We start from the raw sequence: 13,515 nt of genomic DNA on the forward strand, positions 1-13,515 counted from the left end.
TTATCAACCTAAATTTACCACTAACATGAAGCCCAATATGTCATGAAAAACAATCTCAGAATCGCTAGGATCCGTTGAAGCGTTCCTGAGTTATTACCTCATAAAGGGACACTGGCCAGAATTGCAAAAAATGGCCTGGTCATTAAGGTCAAAATAGGCTTGGTCTTGAACGGGTTAAAAGTCATGGTTATTCCACAAAATATTGATTTCTGAACTCTTCCTGAGTTAAAACATTAGTGTTTTTTCCAAATGATTATGAACTTGCTTTCTTAGCATTATTTGAGGTCTGCAAGCACTGCACTTTTTCATTATTTTGACCATTTCTCATTTTCTGAAAATACAAAATTTAGTGCTTGGAAATTCGAAGACATGTTGTCAGTAGTTTATAGAATAAAAGAGAAATTTTACATTTTACCCAAAAATATACCTATAAAGAGAAAAATCAGACAAACTGAAAATTTTGCAGTTGTCTCTTTTTACTAGAGCTGTATACTTGGATCACTATGTACAAACAAAGGTCAGGTAGGACAAGTTAAATCCCAGATCAGCAGGGTTTGAGTTTCACTAAGAAACAGGAAGTAGATTCGGGGAAGCTGACAGCCAGTGTGTGAACTGTAGCTAAGAGAGATGTGCCGGGATCTCTCTCTGAAAGGAGTTATTGGATCCAGCTGGATGAACAAGTAGGTGGACTGTGCTGCTGGAATAAAATAAAGCCCCCGTTACACATAGCGATATCGCTAGCAATATCGCTGTAATGTCACCGATTTTGTGACGTAGCAGCGATATTGCTAGCGATATCGCTATGTCTGATACTTATCTCCGACCGGCTCCCCCGCTGCTCATCGCTGGTCGCACGAGAACGTCCTGGACCATTTCTCGTCGTCAGCTTGCTGCTGGGCTTCCTGTGGCGCCGACGAGCGACGCGTGGACGCGGGCGGGAGGACGTCAGGATCGCCGCGTCTGACAGGTAAGTAGCGACCCCCGACCCCTGCTATGTCGCTGGTGAGATCTGCCTGTGTGGCAGCTCACTAGCTACCACTTAGCGATGCACCAGCGATCCTTATCGTTGTCGGGATCGCTGATGTATCGCTAAGTGTAACAGTACCCTTGCTCTTCAGAAATCATGATGAGAAAAAGGTTTTTTATTTACAGTGCATTTCAATGCTGTACTAGCATCTTTATCAAGTGAAGAAAACAAATGTCTGAATGGAGTGATTGAGGAGTCTGTCAGTCTGCTGGATGTAGCAGAGGCAAATGGGTTAACCGGTGAATGGACAGACAGTTTGAACTAGACTGGATGTGTTTCAATCTGAAAAGTGTTGGAAAGCCAGAATCCCTCTCTCAGAAGAGTCTGCACAGGCCGAGTGCAGAGAACCGTAAGTATCAGTGGTTGCTAACAACTAGATTCGGTGCCTTGTATATACATTCCTTATAGGAAAATTCATTGGTGCTACATATAATCTGACAGAAATTACACTCTCACTGTCATTTTCTTCTATGTATTAATTCATTCCAATTGGGTCGACAGAACCCTTGGACTGATGACCTGTTCAGTATCTCTTACTACATTCCTCATGTGTATTGTTTGGTAGTAGGCTAATTGTTCACTGAGGTCCCCTCCCACCCCCTTTCCCTCTTTGCACTTGTTATTTTCATGCATGTTTGCTATTTTATTTAGACCAATTAAAGGTTAAGTTTTATTAATATCCACTTTGCTTTCTTATACATTTTTTTGCCTTTTTTTTCTCTTTTTTTGTGTTGTTCCAATACATACAAAAGAAATAAACATGTGTATAATGAAATGTGTAATTGTAATCATTTTCTCGGAGAAGCTCTTAATTTTCTGGAACAATTTCAAGAGTGCCAACACTTTCGGCCATGACGGTGTGTTGAGGTGACATTGACATTACTAAAGTTGTGTTTGCAATACAAAGCCTGAAAAGGGTTCAATCCAGTTCTAGAAGACCTCAGAATGTGTTTTGCAATTTTGCAATTCATGACAAATTGATTAGCAGTGAGTGAAATTTTTAGTAAAAGTTTGACAAGTGGGTGAATTTAGATTTCTAAACATTCTATCACCTTTAGTGCTAATATTTTATTATGTTGTCATCGCTTTGTTCTTCTGAATAAATAATTGAAATGATTGTGCTCACTACATAACAATTCCACAGATATCTTGCTGTGACAATAGAAATGAATCTAATCCCTTCTGTGAATAGTACTGACTGTTTATATGAGAAATCGTGAACTACATGTTCTTCACTTCTTTCATCACGATCTTTGAAAGTGTCACGAAAAGCTTCTCTGCATGTCATAATGAGCATCACTGCCAAATCATTTACTGTGTACAGTTTGGTCTAGACACTTAAAGAGCATTATGTGACTGCTTGCTATGTTAATGATGGTTGTGTCATAGTTTTGTGTTATTAAACGACAAAACAGCAAAGAATGATTCAGGATCTGATATGCAATGACAACCAGGCAAGTATGTTCTTAATAAAAAAAAACCAGGTATTACAAGTATCACTGTTTTCTCCATTGCTTCATCAAGGGACACAGGAATCATGGGTGTATGCTGCTGCCATTAGGAGGCTGACACTATGCACATAAAAAAGTTAGCTCCTCCTCCACAGTATACACCCCACCGACTGGCACTACATTAATCAGTTTAGCTTAATGTCAGTAGGAGGTGGACACGGGTCTTTCATTAGACCCTTATGTACCTCAATGTGCGTTGTTCCTTTTTAGGTTTCCAGAGGGATACAGTATGAATAGTCACTACTGTACTCCCACAGAGAGACTATGAGTATGGCATGTACTGCCACCCCGTATCCTCATATGTCTTCACGGCAGGACCAAGAGCCCTAACACAGGAGTGTGTGCATGAGGCTCGGATTAAGTCCTGCCTTCGTCTCCCTACCCACTCGCCCACCAGAGCCTGTCAGTTTGAGGAGACGTGGACGTCCCACGGAGGACCCTCAAGCGGATCCCGGACGTCCGACCTTCAGGGTATTGGAAGGTATGTTCTTCTATCCTAAGCCCCCCAGAAAGAAGATTGGAAGACCGAAGGACCTCTCGAGGCGGCTGGAGTTACCGCAAGAAGAAGAAGGGAAAAAAGGGGGTTTTCTGAGCGTATTTCCCCCCTTTATTTCACCAGGAATACCTTTTTTCTGCGGCGTTTGAGGATGGCACCACTTCAGAGGTCACGAGCTCTAGGGTCTCCAAGGAGCTTTGGGCCTTTTGGACAATGGGGCTTCTCCATTTGGGACCCCCCTTTTTCCCTGCTGGCATGTTGTTTGCACCGCTGCAGGAAATTCTCCGCTGCTGTGGGGACATTTGGGTGCCGCTTCAGAGACCTCGGCATCCCTTGCTCCTTTCCCCCCTGCTCCGGTGGTCGCCGCCTGTAATTTAGATCCCGGCTTCATCTCGGGCCTAGTTACAGCACTGGCTCCGCCCCTTCCTCTCTGCCTTTCCGGGAGGGTTTTTCTTTCGTCTGTCTCTCTCTCCCTCTCCTCTTCCTGTGTGGTGTCAGGCTCTGCCCACTACTCTCAGCTTCCACTGTGGGCTGGAGCTGCTGCCATATTGCTCCTCTGGACCCTGCGCTTAGCTCCGTCCCCCTCCCACCCCTCTTGTGTTTCCTCTACCCCGGTGCCTGGCTCCACCCACTGCTCCCTGCATCAGTACAGGATGACATTGGTGCCATCTTTCACCTACTGGTGTGTGCCCCTGGCTCCGCCCACTCCTCCCTGCCTCTGAGAACGGGCTTCCTGGTTCCTTACCGCCCACTCCCCTCACAGCACGCCCTTTTTTTTAAATTCGTTTATTTAAACATCAGGATACAAAGAATGTACAACATACACAATGATTGTGATAATAGGCATTATACAAAGCACACCTGTCTCCGTCCATAGCAAAATATAATACAAAAAAAATTGCACACTCTTATAGATAAACAAGGTAATATATACGTTTCCTTCCAAGCATATATACACTCACTGGCCACTTTATTAGGTACACCATGCTAGTAAGGGGTTGGACCCCCTTTTGCCTTCAGAACTGCCTCAATTCTTCGTGGCAGAGATTCAACAAGGTGCTGGAAGCATTCCTCAGAGATTTTGGACCATATTGACATGATGGCATCACACAGTTGGCGCAGATTTGTCGGCTGCACATCCCTGATGCGAATCTCCCGTTCCACCACATCCCAAAGATGCTCTATTGGATTGAGATCTGGTGACTGAGGAGGCCATTTGAGTACAGTAAACTCATTGTCATGTTCAAGAAACCAATCTGAGATGATTCGAGCTTTATGACATGGCGCATTATCCTGCTGAAAGTAGCCATCAGATGTTGGGTACATTGTGGTCATAAAGGGATGGACATGGTCAGCAACAATACTCAGGTAGGCTGTGGCATTGCAACGATGCTCAATTGGTACCAAGGGGCCCAAAGAGTGCCCAGAAAAAATTCCCCACACCATGACACCACCACCACCAGCCTGAACCGTTGATACAAGGCAGGATGGATCCATGCTTTCATGTTGTTTACGCCAAATTCTGACCCTACCATCCGAATGTCGCAGCAGAAATCGAGACTCATCAGACCAGGCAACGTTTTTCCAATCTTCTACTGTCCAATTTCGATGAGCTTGTGCAAATTGTAGCCTCAGTTTCCTGTTCTTAGCTGAGAGGAGTGGTACCCAGTGTGGTCTTCTGCTGCTGTAGCCCATCTGCCTCAAAGTTCGACGCACTGTGCGTTCAGAGATGCTCTTCTGCCTACCTTGGTTGTAACGGGTGGCAATTTGAGTCACTGTTGCCTTTCTATCAGCTCGAACCAGTCTGCCCATTCTCCTCTGACCTCTGGCATCAACATGGCATTTCCGGCCACAGAACTGCCGCTCACTGGATTTTTTTTCTTTTTCGGACCATTCTCTGTAAACCCTAGAGATGGTTGTGCGTGAAAATCCCAGTAGATCAGCAGTTTCTGAAATACTCAGACCAGCCCTTCTGGCACCAACAATCATGCCACGTTCAAAGGCACTCAAATCACCTTTCTTCCCCATACTGATGCTCGGTTTGAACTGCAGGAGATTGTCTTGACCATGTCTACATGCCTAAATGCACTGAGTTGCCGCCATGTGATTGGCTGATTAGAAATTAAGTCTTAACACACAGTTGGACAGGTGTACCTAATAAAGTGGCCAGTGAGTGTATATCATTCCAGTTTCACAAACCTTGTCATATCTTGCAACAGTAAGATCCTACAACCTCCTAAGCTACAACTACCACTACATCAACTAATATCTACTATTTCCGCAGTCTGGTTTCCTATATCATATTGTGTCACATGTGATGTCTCAGTCTTGCAAAGTGAGGTGAGAGGAATTCCACCTCTCCCAGATCTTTTCAAATTTACCCGGGCATCCCCTGTTTTGGTATAACGTGCGCTCATATGGAACAATTGAATTTACCAACTTGATCCAAAATCTAAGGGTAGGACATGAACCACCCATCCACCGCAGTGCCAGCACCTTCCGTGCCATAAACAATGTCTCGCGCAAGAAGACCCCAGCATAGCGATCCCAAATCTCCTCCTCCCATACCCCAAACAAGCAGACCAATGGCTCTAGAGGGACAGGGGCCTGCACCAGGGATGTCAGTAGTGTAGTCACCTCTTTCCAGTAGTGTAGGATAGTGGGACATTGACACACCATATGAATAAAATCAGCATCTGGCGAGTGACATTGCATACATTCTGATGATTGAAGCCGACCCATTCTAAAAAGTCGCAATGGAGTCAAATATGATTGATTATATACAACTGTATCATTCTGTTATTAATAGACGGTGATACTCCAATCGGAATCTCCAGAATCTCCTCCCATTCTTCTCTCTGCGTATCAAGGATGAGTCGTTCCCACTTCATCTTAATAGAACTTATGGCCGATTCTTACCCTATTGACAGCATATATGTGTACAAAGAAGATATGAGATCCTGGGGGCCCTGCGAATTAGGAATTCCTATCAGAGGTAACGACGAAATAGTACGGTCCACACCCCTGTCCCTCATATGTGATTGAAGAGCCGATGTCAGCTGCAGATAGCGAAAAATTGAGATCTCGGAATATCATGTGCGGTCTGCAATTGTTCAAAAGACTTTAATGTCCCCTGGTCATACAAATCTCCCACTGAAGAAACGCCACACTGGGTCCAAAAAACAGCGGATGGGTGATTCAGTAACTCCGGAAAATAGTTATTACTCGACAGAGGCATTTCAGCTATAACATCTTTAAACCCTATCACATTCTTGATTTGTCTCCATATTAATCGAGCCAGCCGGAGCAGGGGTAACATACGTGGAACGTTAGTTTTTTCCAACTCAAGGAAACCTAATGGGCAATCCGCTTGTGCAGCGTGAAGCAGGTGGCTTTCCGAATTAGGGAGGCAATTACCCGGCATCCAATTATTTAAAGCTTTAGCCTGCCCAGCCAAGTAGTATAGGAAGAAATCTGGCAGCGCCGCCCCACCTCCCTTCTTTGGTCTTTGTAAAGTGGACAATTTAAGTTTGGGCCTAGTTTTCCCCCAAATAAAGGACGTGACCAGAGAGTTAAGATTAACAAAAAAGGACTTGGGCACCGCTACCGCACTGTGCTGGAGCGAGTAGCCAAATTTAGGGAGCAATATCATTTTAAACAGGTTAATGCGTCCAGCCACAGATAATGGGAGCCTACTACACGATGCCAATTTAGATTTAGCTAGTTCCAGCAACGGGTGGACATTAAGTTGTAGATCAAGCATACTATTATTAGAGATGTGGATGCCCAAGTATTTAAAACTAGATACAATATACAGCGAGGAGAGAGCCTCCAGCCGGGGCACCGGGGCATGGGAAAGGGGTAACAGGGCAGATTTTTCCCAATTTATATGTAAACCTGAATATTTACTGAATCTGTCTATAAGGGATATCACCTGTGGCAAAGTTTCTTCCACATCATTCAAGAATATCACCATGTCATTGGCATATAGGCCTATGGTATCTACCCGACCTGCTATATCTATACCTCAGATATTAGGGAAGGACCTTGTGCGTATTGCTAGTGCCTCAATCGCAAGGGCGAAGAGGGCCAGGGAAAGAGGGCAACCCTGATGGGTTCCCCTATGCAATGCGAAAGACTAAGATATAGAATTATTTATTATAATACGGACCTTAGGTTTCATGTATAATATTTTGATCCATGTTATAAATTTATTGCCAAAGCCATACCTTTGTAAACATGCGGAGAGGAAAGGCCATTCAAGAGAGTCAAAAGCCTTGGCAGCATCTGACGATGCCAATGCCCATCTGTTGTTTGGCACCAGGGAGCTATATTGGACTATTGACTGGACTCTTCTGATGTTAATAGAAGTACTTTTACCAGGCATAAAGGCCGTTTGATCAGGATGTATGAGATTCAATATAATGGAATTCAGTCTGGTAGCTAGAATCTTGGTGAAAATTTTATAGTCCACATTCACTAATGAAATGGGACGATAGGATCCACATTCTAAAGGGTCCTTCCCCTCCTTCCGAAGTACTATGATATTAGCTCCATAAAAGGACTCAGGCATAGCATTCTCTTCCCATATTCCCCGAAATACCTTCACCAAAAGTGGCGTCAGTATATTCCGATACTTCCTTTATAGTTCAATAGGGAACCCATCAGGTCCAAGGGCCTTCCCAGAGGCCATGTCTGTCATAGCATTATCTATCTCCTCTGCGGCGAACACAGCGTCCATAAGGGCTCATTGTTCCGAATCTAATGTGGGGAATGATACATCTGACAAATAGTCTAAACACCCCAAAGTGTCAAAGTCACTTTTAGATTCATATAGTGACCTGTAGTAATCCTGAAAGCAGCCAAGAATCTCCTCGGTCGAAGACACCAGTGTGCCGTCCGACCTGCGAATCTGCAATATTGTATTAGAGGTGCTATGTTGGCGCTCCAGATAGGCCAAAAATTTCCCGTCTGGTTCCCCAATTCGAAATAGGATTGACGGGTGAAGAATAGTTTGTGCTTAGATTTAGTATCCACATGTTGAGTATATAACCTTTGGGCAGATATATATGTAGCCTCTGCGTCTTTCAGTCGTTGCTCCACCTCGCCATCTTTCCTTGCGGTCACCCGCTTAATATAAGAAATCGTGGAGGTCAAACAGCCCCTCAGGTATGCCTTAAGGGCATCCCAAAATAAGTTAATATCTTGGGGTTCCGGATGGGACGTAATGAAACAATTCAACTGATCAATCGTTCTGTCAGGAGACCCCATCAGTTTTAACCAGAAAGGATTCAACTTCCAGGCTATCCCATTGTTCACATACCCAAATTTGAGTTTAAGGATAACTGGACTATGATCTGAGATCCCCTACTTCCATGCTCTATATCAGCCACCCACATTGCCAAACCGCCAGAACCAAATGTATAGTCTATGCGTGACAGAGAGCATTTAGTGGATGAGTGGCAAGTGTATTCCCTTAACTCAGGGTGATGCACCCTCCACAAATCCAACCACCTGCCACCCCCCATAAATGATGACAACGGCGTTGTAGTCGTTGGAGAGGGCCCCCCAGTCACTCCATCATCCAACCTCAATTTATCAAGGTGGTTGTTCATGACCATATTAAAGACGCCCATACAAATAACATCTGCGTCTGGGTAGTTAAGGGCAAAACTCATTGCCTTCTGCAGAATGGATATACGAGCCAGGGGGGGTTATAAATACATAAGACCACATATTTCCTGGTATTTATCACTGCATGGACAAAAATAAAATGACCCTCGGGATCCCTCCGAGTCTCCCTCGCTTCCCATCTGACGCCCCTATGTACCAACAGAGAGACCCCTCTCGAGTAGCTGGTATGAAATGTATGGGCAGACCATTGAACCCAGGGCTTCTGAATGCACTGCACTGTATCCCTAGTCAGATGCGTCTCCACCAGGGCCACAATGTGAGGGCAATAATGTCTGACCTGTGAGAAGACCTTGATCTTTTTCCGAGGAGTTTTTATTCCCCTCACATTCCATGTCATACATATTAACTCCGACCCCATATTTTACTCTGCTGAACATGGTACATAGTATTACCTGGGCAAAATTTAGAGACATCACCTAGAGACTGAAATTGTTGTCGACTGCGATCATAACTTAAAAAATACTAAGAACCACTACGGAAAAAAAACAAATTGAATAAACAACAAACAATGTAGGAGCAGAGTCCTGTACTCCCATCACAAAACGAACAAGGGGATACCATCACTGAGCCCAGTGTCCGGTATTGTTGGTAACCTGGACGTCTTCGAGTAATGCTCCAATCGGCCGATAAATAGAAAAATACCAACTAGCACTAGATGCATTAGGATTCTTTTTCAGCAGACCCTCCATGGGATCGTAACCACTCCGCCGCCGGGTCTGTAAAAAATAAAGTAGAAACCTCGTGGACCACCTGCAGCCGGGCCGGGTAAATCATAGAGTACACAACATTCTTCTCCCGTAGATGTCTCTTGACCTCCGTAAACTGCACTCGCTGTTTCTGAAGTTCCGCAGAGAAATCCGGGAAAATCGAGATCGTGGCATTGTTGAACTTGATAGGACTCTTTTCCCGCACCTGACGTAGAGCCACGTCTCTATCCCTGCAGTTGAGGATGCGCGCCAGAAAGGGTCTAGGCGGGGCTCCAGGAGGAAGAGGCCTAGTAGGGACTCTATGAGCCCTTTCCACTGCAAAGATTGAGGAGAATTTGTCACCCAAAGTGGTTTTAAGCCAGTCTTCTAGGAATTGCTCTGGGTGTTGTCCCTCCGATCGCTCCGGCAGGCCAATAATTCGGATGTTATTCCGACGCATTCTATTTTCCAAGTCATCTGCTTTTTGCCTCCACGCATTCATGGAGCCTGCCAGTTTCGTTAGTTTAGCTTCCATGGGTGTGATGGTGTCTTCTACCTGGGATACCCGCGTCTCCACCTCCGTAATACGGCCCTTCATGGCTTGCATATCCTGTCTGAGGTGTCCCACTTCGGTGTATACATCCTCTATCTTCCCAGACAGAGGCATCCTGGTTAAGGAGATGGCCTGCATAAGTTGTTCAGACGCCTGACTAAGGGTTAATTCCTCCTGCTCACTTTCCTCCCCACCCTCAGAGGGGCGGATCTTACGCTGAGCTTGTGAGGGATTATTTTTATTAGATCTTGAGCCCTCAGCATGGTCTAATCTGGCGTATTCCTTTAGCCTTTCAGCCGCTGTTCCAGACCCCTTAAAACGACTCATTGTAGCACAATAGGGCACAGCCAGGTAGCGGAGACAATGCACTCCAAATCCTCCAGAATCAGAGCTACAGACGGGGTATAATGGTCAGATGGTGGCTGCAGGGTCTCAGAAGCAGCACTGACCCGCAGCGTCACACAGCGTCACACTGGAAGGTAGTGTCCAGCTCCAGACGGCAGACAAGGGGCCCCCACTGCCCAGGGAGAGACCCCAGGACCCCACAGGGATAACAGCCAGTGAGGGATCCAAGTCCCTATAATGATGCCGCTGACAGGGCAGGCGATATAGTGGAGAGGGGAACGCACGGCCCAATCTTCCAGGGCACACACCGCTTGCTCCCCTCAATCTGTCAGAGTGTCTGCTCACCTCCCTGTTGCTCCTTCAGCGCTGCAGCAAGGGAGCCCGGCGCCGCATCTCACACAGGCATAGCGCGCGCCTCCAAGATGGTCGCCGCCCCGTGCAGGCCCCGCCAGCAGCCCGAATCTCTGCAGCCACAGGGGGGTCAAAAATCCAGCCCCGCTCTCCCACGGGGATCCTGGAGCACCCCATAGTCCAGAGGAGCCAGAGGACGGGCAAATCTCAGCAGAAGTAAGGGTCCGCTGGCAGAGTATTTTTCAGGATGGCAGGAGCTCTCAGAAGCACGTCCTCACCGCAGCACTACATAGCCACGCCCCCCAGCATGCCCTTTCTGCCCTGCATCTCCCTGGCAGATGCCATTTTCCAGCTGGTGTATCCGGGAGTTCATTCCTTCTGTGGGACCTGCCTGCCCTACTGATCTGCGTAGCCTCTACAGCCTGGAAGTCTCCTACAGGATATCTGCCATGAGTAGCTCTGCACTGCAGACTGACACTCTCCTCTGCTCTCCTGTCCCCTAGCCTTCTGGCACCGCTTAGTGGGTCTGCTCATCATGCCTTAATCTAAGTCACTTTGTTCTCGTCCTCCAACTTCATCCTCTTCCTCTGCTTTAGTCAGTCACTTTGCTTGTTCATCTTGTAAACGCAAACTTCCCTCACGTCATTCCTCTCCCCTCTGTCAGGACTGCAGCAACCCCATTGAACCCACCACCCAGGAGCCCCTGGTTGCCCCACGTGAGAGGGAGGCCCCTATCCCTGGGTGGGCTTCCTCTCTGTCACAATCTGTGGCAGATTTCACCAGGGTGTCTCAGACCCTGGTGTCCGTACTTGATGGGTTGCCCCGAAGACTTCCGCAGGAACCATCAGCTCACAGGAAGCTCCGTCTGAGCCTGCCAACATTAGCAGCAAAAGATCCAGACAGGAGCACCGGTCTGAATCCTCTTCCCATTCCATATTGCCCCACAGTCTGTTTCAGCGACCTCCTTCTTCCTGGTCCTCCTCTCCCAAGTCAGGCAAGGCTTTCTCGGATGAGCCCTCTGAGGATGTTTTGGAGCTGGGTTCGGACCAAATCGCTGACATGAGGGATATGGTTCAGAGCCTCATTGGAGCGATCAACCAGATCTTCGGCATCAAAGACTCTCCTGCGGAACCCGCAGATCAGGCGGTTTTGTTCAGACGGTCTAAACCACCTTCCAAGGTCTATGCTCCTCATTCTGAGTTCGAGAAGCTTCTGGCCAGGGAAAGAGAAAATCCAACCAGGCGCTTTCAAAGAGGAAAGTGCCTTGGCATGTTATATCCTTTTTCTCTGGAGCTCACCGCCAACTGGTCAGCTTCTCCCTCAGTGGACCCGCCTGTCTTTAGACTATCTAACAACACGGTCCTTCCGATTTCTGGTGGAGCATCTTTGAGAGATTCTAATGTCAGAATTATAGAATCTTTTGCAAAGTCAGCTTTCGAAACGGCCGCATCTGCTCTAGGTCCAGCCTTTGCTTCCACTTGGGTTTCAAATGCCATAACCAAATGGGCTAAGGATCTCCACCAAGGCATTCTGGCTGGAGCCCAGCCAGAGCAGCTGGCAGAGCTCGCCAACCAGATTTCTCACGCAGGCGAATATTTGGTCTCTGCCTCCCTGGATGCCGTGTCTTGCGCAGCTCAGGCGTCCAGCAACGTTGTTGCAATTCAGCCTACAGTTTGACTTAAGGCCTGGCAGGCGGACTTATCATCAAAAAAGTCCCTTACCAGCCTACCTTTTCAGGGATCGAACCTCTTTGGCACCAGGCTGGACCAGATTATTAAAGACGCCACTGGGGGCATAAGCTCTCTTCTTCCCCAGCCAAACCCATCAGCCTCTTCCAAAACGGCAGTTTCAGCCCTTTCGGCCCTTCCGTCGTGTCGCGACGACAGAGCCTTTTTCCAACAGAGACCGCTAGCGTGCCAAGATAGGAAGAAGGTTTCCTTTAGGCCCACTCCTTCCTGGCACTCCCATTCCTCCCAAGGTAGATCCAACAGGTCCAGAGCTGGAAGGTCTACCTCTGCATTACTGTCAACAAAACCCCACCGCACCACCCTAGTTGGGCTGCCGTCTCCTTTCCTTCAGGGACATCTGGCTCGCCTCGGTGGAAGACGCTTGGGTCAGGGAAGTTGTATTCTCAGGATGCAGCATAGAATTTGTTTCTCAGCCCTGGGATTGATTCTTCAAATCCCAACCTCCGAGAGACGCCGCTTTGGACCCGGGTTTCTTTGCATCCACTGCCTCTCTTCTCAATTCGGGGGTGATTGTTCCCATACCAGAAACAGAACGCTTCACAGGTTTCTACTCAAACATGTTTGTAGTGCTGAAAAAAGGCGGCGTGGTTCAGCCCATTCTGGATCTCAAATTACTGAACAAAATGGTCTGCCTGTGACATTTCAGGATGGAGTTCCTTCATTCAGTAATCGCTTCCATGGAGGCACAGGAATTCCTGTGCTACATAGACATTCAGGAAGTCTATCTGCATGTCCCTATCTTGCCAGGATATCAGCAACTCCTGCGCTTCGCGATACATCAGGTTGTCGCCCTGCTGTTCGGTCTCGCCACCACTCTCAGGGTTTTCACAAAAATCATGGCAGTGTTAATGGCCATCGTGAAGATCAGAGGTCTCATGCTCTTTCCGTACCTCGACGACATCTTCATCAAAGCTCCGTCCTTGCCCCAGGCTCACGAAAGTCTGACCATTGTTCAGGACACCCTGTCCCGATTCGGATGGATCATCAACAGAAAAAAGTCCTGCCTTGTTCCAACACAACGTCTTGTGTTTCTAGGCATAATGTTCGACACCCGTCGGACAAGGGTCTTCCTCTCCAAAGAAAAGAGGGTAACTCTATAGCGGG

This window comes from Dendrobates tinctorius, unplaced genomic scaffold, assembly GCF_039654945.1.
Source record: "Dendrobates tinctorius isolate UK_male_01 unplaced genomic scaffold, ASM3965494v1 ptg000003l, whole genome shotgun sequence".
In the NCBI taxonomy this organism is placed as follows: domain Eukaryota; kingdom Metazoa; phylum Chordata; class Amphibia; order Anura; family Dendrobatidae; genus Dendrobates; species Dendrobates tinctorius.